Below are 12,761 nucleotides of genomic sequence, written 5' to 3'. Positions count from 1 at the left end.
ACTACACTATACCAACCACTATATACCCACTACACTATACCAACCGTTATATACCCACTACACTATACCAACCGTTATATACCCACTACACTACACCAACCGCTATATACCCACTACACTATACCAACCGCTATATACCCACTACACTATACCAACCACTATATACCCACTACACTATACCAACCACTATATACCCACTACACTACACCAACCGCTATATACCCACTACACTATACCAACCGCTATATACCCACTACACTATACCAACCACTATATACCCACTACACTACACCAACCACTATATACCCACTACACTACACCAACTACTATATACCCACTACACTATACCAACCACTATATACCCACTACACTATACCAACCACTATATACCCACTACACTACACCAACTACTATATACCCACTACACTACACCACTATATACCCACTACACTACACCAACCACTATATACCCACTACACTACACCAACCACTATATACCCACTACACTACACCAACTACTATATACCCACTACACTACACCAACCACTATATTCCCACTACACTACACCAACCACTATATACCCACTACACTACACCAACCACTATATACCCACTACACTACACCAACCGCTATATACCCACTACACTATACCAAAGAAATGCAAACATGGCAACAATGAAACGAAAGCTATCAGCTAGCCAGGTTAACTGCTGGCTTATGCCAGTATTCCCTGCTAGCCACGTTAGCGTTCCAGCCTGAGCCGTGCACTTTAATCATCCAAACAGGGCCTAAAGCAACCAAAGCAGATCAATAACAAAGAACATGAATACAATCCCTCCTCAATCCTGTAAACAGGCCGTTCAGGGATTCGCTGCTGCAGGATATCACACGCACGTCTGGAATCTCTTCACACAGACGCTCACGGCTGAAACCGAGAGCTTTTACTTTTGTTTGGCTTTACAGTTTAAATGCAATCGCGTACTGTCACGTTTAATTACACAGCTGTGCGATGAATTCCATTTACCCCCAGTCTCTGGCGTTTCTGAGGCTGAGCAGGTTTGCGTTGGATTAGACTCGCTCTGGAAATGCTTTTTAACGTGCCCTTGCCTACTCGCCCTTGAGGGGGAATCCATTTCATCATCTTAGGGGACATTTACTTTTATCAGCTGAGGAGAAGTTTGTTAGACGAGCCCTCAGAGGGATCAAGGGATTGAGTCAACAAAGCCGTAGACTTCAGGAACAGAACTTGCCCCGAAGGCAGTGTGATCTGATGCAACCGCCAGTAGGAGCTGGAGCCATGAAATGCTTATTATTTCCAAAATGTGTGTTTGATTTGAAAGCTCAAAATGAGCTTTATGTATCCAAAACCATCCATCTATTCATGCCAGCTGATATACCTGAACATTTCATGGTGAATGGACCAACAGAAATGCATCAGACTTACTCTTCTCACATTAAAAGGCAGCACACCGTTGTCATTCTGGGTGCAATAACAACCAGATCATTCTTGTTTTACCAACATTTCTGTAGTAGTGAGCATCATTTTGGTCTTTTCTGTGGTCTCTTAAAGCTGAAAGGAAGATTAGCATGCAAATCACCAAAGATATTATGTCAAACGTACATTCTGCCGGTATATTATAGTTTTGCAGAACCAGCGATGACAATTCATTACGTTTACGGCATTTGGCTGACGCTCTTATCCAGAGCAACTTGCGGTTTGGTCATTTTACACAGGGAGGTGAAGGTGGTGTTGGGAGTCTTGCCCAAGGACTCTTATTGGTATAGTGTAGGGTGGTTACCCGGGCGGGGATTCAACCCCAGTCTACAGCGTAGAAGGCAAAGGTGTTACTCACCACACTACACTATACCAAACACTCTATCAATTCCTGACCGAGGACAGCAGTTTGGCCTAAATCTGGGTGGGATGTAGACTTTTTCGCTTGGGAAAAAGCTGAGTTTTAAATTTCTAATCCACTCCAGTGGAGATGGTACGCTTGGCAACGCTGCCCAACAATCTGACAAGAAGGCTGTGGTTAGTTCCATAGATGGACGCTGGCATGAGAAATAAACTCAAATTAGACTCCAGTTAAGCGTATAGATGCTGTCATGTGTACAGAACACAATGCATACGGTTAAATTACCATCAGCGCCTGCCAGGTAAAACTCCAGGAGCGCTGCTCTGTCTGATCCACTCAGACCAGCGCAACACACACTAACACACCACCACCAGTGTTACTGCAGTGCTGAGAAGGATCCACCACCCAAATAGTACCTGCTCTGTGAGGGTCCATGGGGGTCCTGACCACATTTTCAACAGTTAAGCTGCTTTCTTGTAGCCATTTCCTGACCTGTGCAGCTAAGCACCCTTCTGTTGTTTTCTCTCTTCTTTCTCAGAGTGATGGATCACTGAGAGCGTTTGGTTTCATCTCATCTACGTGCCACAGTTGACCACAGTTGAAGTGTTCCTAATGGCTGAGATGAGCTCAAAAACATGAAATATGAATTGAAATTTATTTAGTTTGACTTTACTCTTAAGAATTTCTAGGGGTGCCAACAACTGTAGCGCATGTAGGTTTAAGAAAAGTATTTATTTTAATATAAGATTTAGTTTCTCCTGTAATCATTAGACCTTAACCTATTTAACTCCTTTGGTCCACTGGTGGGTCCAAACACCACTCGGTCATGTTCTTCATAACGTTCATATTCCATAAGCTCCATTCAGAAGCTGGGCGTCGTGTGAGGCTGTAGCTCTTCTCTCCAGTCTAATAGACGGTGACATCATTTTAAACCCTTATAATAAAAGAAGCTGAACTTTGTTTTTCTACTGAAAGTCGACCCGTTTTTCCCCAAATCTGGGCTCTAAACTATAAACAGACGGCGTCTCTTCAGTGATCTGCTCTGGAAACATCACTTTTAGAGAACAACACAAAGAGCGGCGCAGATTTTTGGCTTTCAGCACTAAATCGTAAGCGTATAGTGATGTGTGGAGATCAGAAAACACACGTTCTGATCATTTGAGGGAGATTTTACAAAAAAAGCAAACATTTACATTTATTTTATGCAGCTACTGAATAATTTGCCTTACAATTTGGGCATGTAATATTTTGATCAAAAAGATAAGTCAATAAAACAGCTTATTTCACTCATAATTACCAGGTGAATAGAGAGAGAGAGAGAGAGAGGGAGAGAGGTAGAGAGAGAGAGAGAGAGAGAGAGAGAGAGAGAGAGAGAGGGAGAGAGAGGGAGAGAGGTAGAGAGAGAGAGAGAGAGAGAGAGAGAGAGAGAGGGAGAGAGGTAGAGAGACAGAGAGAGAGAGACAGAGAGAGAGAGAGAGAGAGAGAGAGAGAGGTAGAGAGACAGAGAGAAGTAGAGAGGGGGGGGGACTCCCACCGAGCCCAGATCGTTTCCATGGTTACTTCTGCATGGGTGGGGATTCCCTAACGATTTGCCGGTAGTGCAGGAGTACACACACACACACACACACACACACACACACACACACACACACAGTGTATATGTACAGCACAAATACACACACACCTACTCACCATGTAAAGCCTTTCATACACAAACCCTCACCGACGAGCAGGAGCATGTAGACATGTTAACGCCATCAATGCTCAATGTTCCTGGTTAAATAATTCCATTTTTCATGAATAATGAATGTTTTAACACTGCTAACTGCACTATACTAGCTTGACCCTTCGACTCAGCCACAGTAGTTCAGGCTGAAGTCCAGCTGCAGCGCTGTATGAGCTCTGATAGAGTCCATGATTGAGTTCAAATACAGCTTTAAACATCCTTTAAAGAGAAACCTTCAGCTCCTTCAGCAGACCATGCTGGACAGCTACCACAGAGAACTACAGATACATAAACAAGCAGCAAACTAACAAAAGCAGCAGCAGCAGCAGCGTGGTGGAGCTCCGGTTCCTCTCGAGGACCTCAACTGCAACACGATCCCCGAGATATAATCATGGAGGACATGAACCACTCACTGTATATATGATATATACACTCACTGACTGTATATATAATACATATGATTTATGCACTCACTGAGTGTATAGATGGTATATGTGACATATACATTCATTCAGTGTATATATGATATATAGGATATATACACTCATTAAGTATATGATATAAACACTCATTGAGTATATGACATATATGAAAAATACACTCACTGACTGTATATGTGATATATAATATATCGCTGTTGTCGGATCAAAACCTTGTATCTCCGAAATGGTAACTTCACAGGAGAAGGAAAAAACATACTTTACTTTTAATGTAAGTCAATGGAACCAGAAGTCTTTCTAAGTCATTTTACGTCGTTTCTTTTAGTCCATTCAACATGAAATTTACACACAATGTAAAGGACAACAGGTGTTTCCAAATTATGTCAAAAACTGAAAAAGGTCAAAAATGGAGATATGAGGTTTTCTTATGATAAATACATGATAAATACACTCACTGACTGATGGGAAACTGTGCTCACGCTATGATGAAACCACGTGACTTTTATGTTCAGGTTCTGCATTGAAAAAAGTGTTATTAAATTGAAGGTAATCTGATGAAGCTTATTTTGTCCACTCACACTGCTACAACTCAACAAACCTCTTTATAAATAGTGTAAGTTTTCATTTGGGCCAAACGGCGAGCAAATAAAACAAATCGCAAAACAAAATGACACTTTTTAATCATGATTTTCTGCCCTCACAGAACATAAAGCATACGTGCACGAACACGTAAACATGCACTCTATCTTCTCTCTCTCTACTTCATATGTGCATAGATTAGATGTGTAATATATTCAGATGTCCAGCCTACGCAGCAAACGCTCTCTGCTCTGTGTGTTTCTCTACACTGTAAACACACACAGCAGCAGTCTCTCCCTCTATAGGATATGCCCATGAAAATGCAGCTCATGTAGCTCAATTTCTAAAAAGATTCACTTCGACTTCTACTAAGGCTTCTACTGTTTCATTTAAAAAGCTCTATAATGTTCTTATGATCCACACAGTCGCTCTGACAGACTGTAATACACTACAGGAAGCGTAGGGGGCGATACGGCTTCTACTGTTTCATTTAAAAAGCTCTATAATGTTCTTATGATCCACACAGTCGCTCTGACAGACTGTAATACACTACAGGAAGCGTAGGGGGCGATACGGCTTCTACTGTTTCATTTAAAAAGCTCTATAATGTTCATATGATCCACACAGTCGCTCTGACAGACTGTAATACACTACAGGAAGCGTAGGGGGCGATACGGCTTCTACTGTTTCATTTAAAAAGCTCTATAATGTTCTTATGATCCACACAGTCGCTCTGACAGACTGTAATACACTACAGGAAGCGTAGGGGGCGATACGGCTTCTACTGTTTCATTTAAAAAGCTCTATAATGTTCATATGATCCACACAGTCGCTCTGACAGACTGTAATACACTACAGGAAGCGTAGGGGGCGATACGGCTTCTACTGTTTCATTTAAAAAGCTCTATAATGTTCATATGATCCACACAGTCGCTCTGACAGACTGTAATACACTACAGGAAGCGTAGGGGGCGATACGGCTTCTACTGTTTCATTTAAAAAGCTCTATAATGTTCATATGATCCACACAGTCGCTCTGACAGACTGTAATACACTACAGGAAGCGTAGGGGGCGATACGGCTTCTACTGTTTCATTTAAAAAGCTCTATAATGTTCATATGATCCACACAGTCGCTCTGACAGACTGTAATACACTACAGGAAGCGTAGGGGGCGATACGGCTTCTACTGTTTCATTTAAAAAGCTCTATAATGTTCATATGATCCACACAGTCGCTCTGACAGACTGTAATACACTACAGGAAGCGTAGGGGGCGATACGGCTTCTACTGTTTCATTTAAAAAGCTCTATAATGTTCATATTATCCACACAGTCACTCTGACAGACTGTAATACACTACAGGAAGCGTAGTGGGCGATACGGCTTCTACTGTTTCATTTAAAAAGCTCTATAATGTTCATATGATCCACACAGTCGCTCTGACAGACTGTAATACACTACAGGAAGCGTAGGGGGCGATACGGCTTCTACTGTTTTTCATTTAAAAAGCTCTATAATGTTCATATGATCCACACAGTCGCTCTGACAGACTGTAATACACTACAGGAAGCGTAGGGGGCGATACGGCTTCTACTGTTTCATTTAAAAAGCTCTATAATGTTCATATGATCCACACAGTCGCTCTGACAGACTGTAATACACTACAGGAAGCGTAGGGGGCGATACGGCTTCTACTGTTTCATTTAAAAAGCTCTATAATGTTCATATGATCCACACAGTCACTCTGACAGACTGTAATACACTACAGGAAGCGTAGGGGGCGATACGGCTTCTACTGTTTCATTTAAAAAGCTCTATAATGTTCATATGATCCACACAGTCGCTCTGACAGACTGTAATACACTACAGGAAGCGTAGGGGGCGATACGGCTTCTACTGTTTCATTTAAAAAGCTCTATAATGTTCATATGATCCACACAGTCGCTCTGACAGACTGTAATACACTACAGGAAGCGTAGGGGGCGATACGGCTTCTACTGTTTCATTTAAAAAGCTCTATAATGTTCATATGATCCACACAGTCGCTCTGACAGACTGTAATACACTACAGGAAGCGTAGGGGGCGATACGGCTTCTACTGTTTCATTTAAAAAGCTCTATAATGTTCATATGATCCACACAGTCACTCTGACAGACTGTAATACACTACAGGAAGCGTAGGGGGCGATACGGCTTCTACTGTTTCATTTAAAAAGCTCTATAATGTTCATATGATCCACACAGTCGCTCTGACAGACTGTAATACACTACAGGAAGCGTAGGGGGCGATACGGCTTCTACTGTTTCATTTAAAAAGCTCTATAATGTTCATATGATCCACACAGTCGCTCTGACAGACTGTAATACACTACAGGAAGCGTAGGGGGCGATACGGCTTCTACTGTTTCATTTAAAAAGCTCTATAATGTTCATATGATCCACACAGTCGCTCTGACAGACTGTAATACACTACAGGAAGCGTAGGGGGCGATACGGCTTCTACTGTTTCAGTTAAAAAGCTCTATAATGTTCATATGATCCACACAGTCACTCTGACAGACTGTAATACACTACAGGAAGCGTAGGGGGCGATACGGCTTCTACTGTTTCATTTAAAAAGCTCTATAATGTTCATATGATCCACACAGTCGCTCTGACAGACTGTAATACACTACAGGAAGCGTAGGGGGCGATACGGCTTCTACTGTTTTTCATTTAAAAAGCTCTATAATGTTCATATGATCCACACAGTCGCTCTGACAGACTGTAATACACTACAGGAAGCGTAGGGGGCGATACGGCTTCTACTGTTTCATTTAAAAAGCTCTATAATGTTCATATGATCCACACAGTCGCTCTGACAGACTGTAATACACTACAGGAAGCGTAGGGGGCGATATGGCTTCTACTGTTTCATTTAAAAAGCTCTATAATGTTCATATGATCCACACAGTCACTCTGACAGACTGTAATACACTACAGGAAGCGTAGGGGGCGATACGGCTTCTACTGTTTCATTTAAAAAGCTCTATAATGTTCATATGATCCACACAGTCGCTCTGACAGACTGTAATACACTACAGGAAGCGTAGGGGGCGATACGGCTTCTACTGTTTCATTTAAAAAGCTCTATAATGTTCATATGATCCACACAGTCGCTCTGACAGACTGTAATACACTACAGGAAGCGTAGGGGGCGATACGGCTTCTACTGTTTCATTTAAAAAGCTCTATAATGTTCATATGATCCACACAGTCGCTCTGACAGACTGTAATACACTACAGGAAGCGTAGGGGGCGATACGGCTTCTACTGTTTCATTTAAAAAGCTCTATAATGTTCATATGATCCACACAGTCACTCTGACAGACTGTAATACACTACAGGAAGCGTAGGGGGCGATACGGCTTCTACTGTTTCATTTAAAAAGCTCTATAATGTTCATATGATCCACACAGTCGCTCTGACAGACTGTAATACACTACAGGAAGCGTAGGGGGCGATACGGCTTCTACTGTTTCATTTAAAAAGCTCTATAATGTTCATATGATCCACACAGTCGCTCTGACAGACTGTAATACACTACAGGAAGCGTAGGGGGCGATACGGCTTCTACTGTTTCATTTAAAAAGCTCTATAATGTTCATATGATCCACACAGTCGCTCTGACAGACTGTAATACACTACAGGAAGCGTAGGGGGCGATACGGCTTCTACTGTTTCATTTAAAAAGCTCTATAATGTTCATATGATCCACACAGTCACTCTGACAGACTGTAATACACTACAGGAAGCGTAGGGGGCGATACGGCTTCTACTGTTTCATTTAAAAAGCTCTATAATGTTCATATGATCCACACAGTCGCTCTGACAGACTGTAATACACTACAGGAAGCGTAGGGGGCGATACGGCTTCTACTGTTTTTCATTTAAAAAGCTCTATAATGTTCATATGATCCACACAGTCGCTCTGACAGACTGTAATACACTACAGGAAGCGTAGGGGGCGATACGGCTTCTACTGTTTCATTTAAAAAGCTCTATAATGTTCATATGATCCACACAGTCGCTCTGACAGACTGTAATACACTACAGGAAGCGTAGGGGGCGATATGGCTTCTACTGTTTCATTTAAAAAGCTCTATAATGTTCATATGATCCACACAGTCACTCTGACAGACTGTAATACACTACAGGAAGCGTAGGGGGCGATACGGCTTCTACTGTTTCATTTAAAAAGCTCTATAATGTTCATATGATCCACACAGTCGCTCTGACAGACTGTAATACACTACAGGAAGCGTAGGGGGCGATACGGCTTCTACTGTTTCATTTAAAAAGCTCTGTAATGTTCATATGATCCACACAGTCGCTCTGACAGACTGTAATACACTACAGGAAGCGTAGGGGGCGATACGGCTTCTACTGTTTCATTTAAAAAGCTCTATAATGTTCATATGATCCACACAGTCGCTCTGACAGACTGTAATACACTACAGGAAGCGTAGGGGGCGATACGGCTTCTACTGTTTCATTTAAAAAGCTCTATAATGTTCATATGATCCACACAGTCGCTCTGACAGACTGTAATACACTACAGGAAGCGTAGGGGGCGATACGGCTTCTACTGTTTCATTTAAAAAGCTCTATAATGTTCATATGATCCACACAGTCGCTCTGACAGACTGTAATACACTACAGGAAGCGTAGGGGGCGATACGGCTTCTACTGTTTCATTTAAACGGAATAATAGCCAGTAGATGAATGGATTATAGAAATAATCACTTTTCAGCCCTGAATTACAGTATTTATCCTTTCCTGCCTGTTTTCTTTAAGTTCTAAGTGTTCAGAAGGTCAAAAGAGGGCAGCAGCTGATCAAACTGAAGTCTTGTTTCACTGGTTGTAGTTTAGAACAGAGAATTGTTCAAGTACAAGTCTTTTTACTCAAGCAAATGTATAAAGCAAATTGCAGATGTATGACTGCAGGACTGCTGGTGTCAGTGAGACCTTTTCTTTAGCATTTACAGTAAATGCCACTGATCTAATTCACATCACTCAACTCTGCAGTGAAACAGAATGAGATAAAGACACAGGCTGAGCCAAGACAGCCATCCAGCTCAATAGAGCAAATAGGCTCCAGTACAGTCCATAGTAAACAAACGAACACGCCCACAAACACAAAGATGCTGATAAACACAAAAGACTGTCACAGTCAATGGAACCTCCCTTCACTCCAACGCACCCCATAGTAAACAATGCATTGATCCCTTTCCCTACAGCTTCACATCAGCAACGTCAATCCAAACACAAGTGCCTAAATATGAAAAACAGCACACATTTATTGTTTAACAGAACCTATTATGCTCATTTTCAGTGTTCATAATTTTATTTGTGGGGTCTAGAACAGATTTTCAGCTCTTACTGTTCGTCTCTATTCACCCTGTGTCTGAAACGCTCTGTTAGAGCTCCTGTGTCTTTAAGCCCCGCCTCCTGATGAGCCCAGTGCGCTCTGATTGGTTAGCTTGCCCACTCTGTCCTGATCGGTCAGCCTCCAGTGCAGTTCCGCCCCTCCACGTTCCGCCCCTGTCCTACAGTCTGCAGACAGACCCTTCTCTCCTGAGCAGCTGTAAACTCCGCTGTGGCTGCTTCTCCAGCAGCGCCGGTTCTGCCGGATCAGTTTGACCCAGAGTGGATCCTGAAAGTCCGGTCAGCGTCTCCACAGGCTACAGCGCTGAACACACTCTTCCTCCTCCAGCAGCCGCTGTGCGCTGTGTGAGGGGGGGCGGAGCTCGCTGGTAGGCGGACAGTAAGGACTGTGTTACAAGATGATGTCATCCTGTAACAAAGAAAACGGGCTGGAATTCCAACGAGGAGTTTCAGACAGCTGAGAAAAGTGGGTTCTGCGGGAGAGAGGTTCTCTCTCTCTGGAGGGAACGCTGAGCTTTGGGAATTTGGAGAACGTTTACATGCACAAAAAGAAACAAGACACTACATGAAAGGGGAAAAACAGAAAAGTGTAAAAGACCCCCTTAAACCACTCTAGCACCTCAGTGCAATGTCATCCACTGCAGAGAAAGTCCTCATCAGCTCCCAACGAGACCCTGGTTATTCACGGTTCTAATTGTGCTGGAGGTCTTGGGTGGAGGTCTTCCCTAAATGGAAAGAAGGAGGTGCTCTGTGTGTTGATGAAAACTACTTTCACAATACATTTTTGTGAAGTTCACCCCTCAGCATTGCTCAAACTTTAAAAAGATGGTTCTTCAAGGGTTCCTTTGTAAAGAAAATGGTTCTATGTAGAACCATGAACACTCAAAAAACCCTTTGCATGATCAAAGGGCTCTCTGCAACAGGAAAGGGATCTTCAGACTGATGGAGAATGTGTTGTGTTTTTGAAAAAATAAAAAGTGATAACTCCCTCCTCGAGTGCTCTACTGCTTTAATACAGCAGTTAAATAAATACAGTAAGAAATGAATAAACTGGCCGTGAACGCGGCTTTAATATGTTTTAATGTTCAGCTCCTTCCTCCTAATTATAGCTCCTTAACGAGCAGCTCGTTGCTACGTCAGAGTAACGAGCTCCGCCCACTCGCTGCTCAGCCGGCAGTTCGTTCTCCAGCTCCTTACACTAAATTCCCAAACTGTCGTCACCACTGAGCAGCTTTTCAGTCGCAGCTGTGACAGAAGAGCAGCTGAACAACCTGGAATCAGCCAGAAATGAACCCAACACCATTCGCCAGATGTGTCTGATCTTCAGCGTCGGACCAAATCAGACTGAGCCGTAAAACTGAGCCAATATCAGGTTCAGCTCAGTTTGGTCAGTTTGTCCAGATCAGTATTAATGTTGTTTTGTTCCAGCCGGTCTGTAAAGCTTCTTACAGCCCGTTTAGTTTGGCGAATGGTGTTGGGTTCATTTCTGGCTGATTCCAGGTTGTTCAGCTGTTCTTCTGTCACAGCTGCCGACTGAAAAGCTGCTCAGTGGTGACGACAGTTTGGGAATTTAGCGTCGTCTCGTCTTCAGAGTCGGACCAAATCGGCTGTCGGTCAGATGTGGTCTTAACAGTGTCCGTTTTCTGTTTGTGGCAAAGAAGTAAAAACGTTCAACATCAACGTCTTACATCTGTCAGAGTCGTTGCTTAGCAACAGCATCTCAGCGGAGTGATACAGTGTTTGTGAAAACACGTGATTAAGAGACCCTTATTAGTCCCACAATGGGGAAATTTCACCTCCGCATTTAACCCATGCATGAAGTGAACCACCCCACACACTTGGGGGCAGTGAGCACACTTGCCCAGAGCGGGGGGCAGCCCAATCCGCAGTGCCCGGGGAGCAGTTGGGGGTCAGGTGCCTTGCTCAAGGACACCTCAGTCATGTGCTGTCGGCTCTGGGGATCAAACCAACGACCTTCCGGTCATGAGGCTGGATCCCTAAACTCCAGCCCATGACTGCCCCTCGATGCGCGGAGTGGACGGAGCAAGCGGACCTCTTCCGTCTCCCTGTCCTAAAAATCAATTTAATATGTAGTCCTCATATAGAGGATGTATCAGATATTAAACTGATAAGAACAGATACTACACTTGATCTTAGCCAAAAGGCCGAGAAGTGATGTTAGAACGCCTGTAAACCAATCAGCTTGCGTGACCAGAAGTGTGTTGTATAATAAAAACATAACAAATGCTAAAAATGTATAATCATAGTAGTACATTAAAAAAAAATCAATAAAGCATTAAAATGACAATATATAGTAACTTAATTAATAGAATAAAATAAGGATAAAAAATATATAATTGATGAAATATGAAAGAAATAAAAGATGTACAACAATAGCCTGGCAATGTTATAAAAAAAATAAAAGCAGGATAATAAAAAAGAGAAAACGTACAAAAAATCACTCTGAAACTAAAATCGGACTAAAATCAAGTGAAATATGTTGCAGGTGACTGACGGTGGTTACAGACGGACACCAGTGAGCGAAGCTTTAGATTCCTGTCATAAATTACAATCAATTACGTAAAGACGTTACGTAATGTAAACCTATGCACAGTCGGATGGATACGATGTCTAAAGGGCGGTAATTAAGCAGCATATTTGGATGGTTTGTACTGTTTTGAAAGAAGCTTCAAGCTCACTGGTCAGTAAACGCAATTGGGAGGCAGAGCAA

The 12,761-nt window shown here is 42.7% G+C and overlaps 1 protein-coding gene and 1 pseudogene across 4 annotated transcripts in view; both read right to left on the bottom strand.

Annotated features, from left to right (window-relative positions):
* The window catches only part of LOC108415172 (disks large homolog 4), a 203,913-nt gene that overhangs the window by 126,836 nt on the left and 64,316 nt on the right, over window positions 1-12,761 (bottom strand). The gene's annotated exons all lie outside the window — the stretch shown is intronic.
* Window positions 12,041-12,207, bottom strand: LOC119262299 (annotated as a pseudogene).

This window comes from Pygocentrus nattereri, chromosome 23, assembly GCF_015220715.1.
Source record: "Pygocentrus nattereri isolate fPygNat1 chromosome 23, fPygNat1.pri, whole genome shotgun sequence".
Classification (NCBI taxonomy): domain Eukaryota; kingdom Metazoa; phylum Chordata; class Actinopteri; order Characiformes; family Serrasalmidae; genus Pygocentrus; species Pygocentrus nattereri.
The sequence above is the reverse complement of the archived record's forward strand: the minus strand, read 5'-3'. Positions and strand labels throughout refer to the sequence as shown.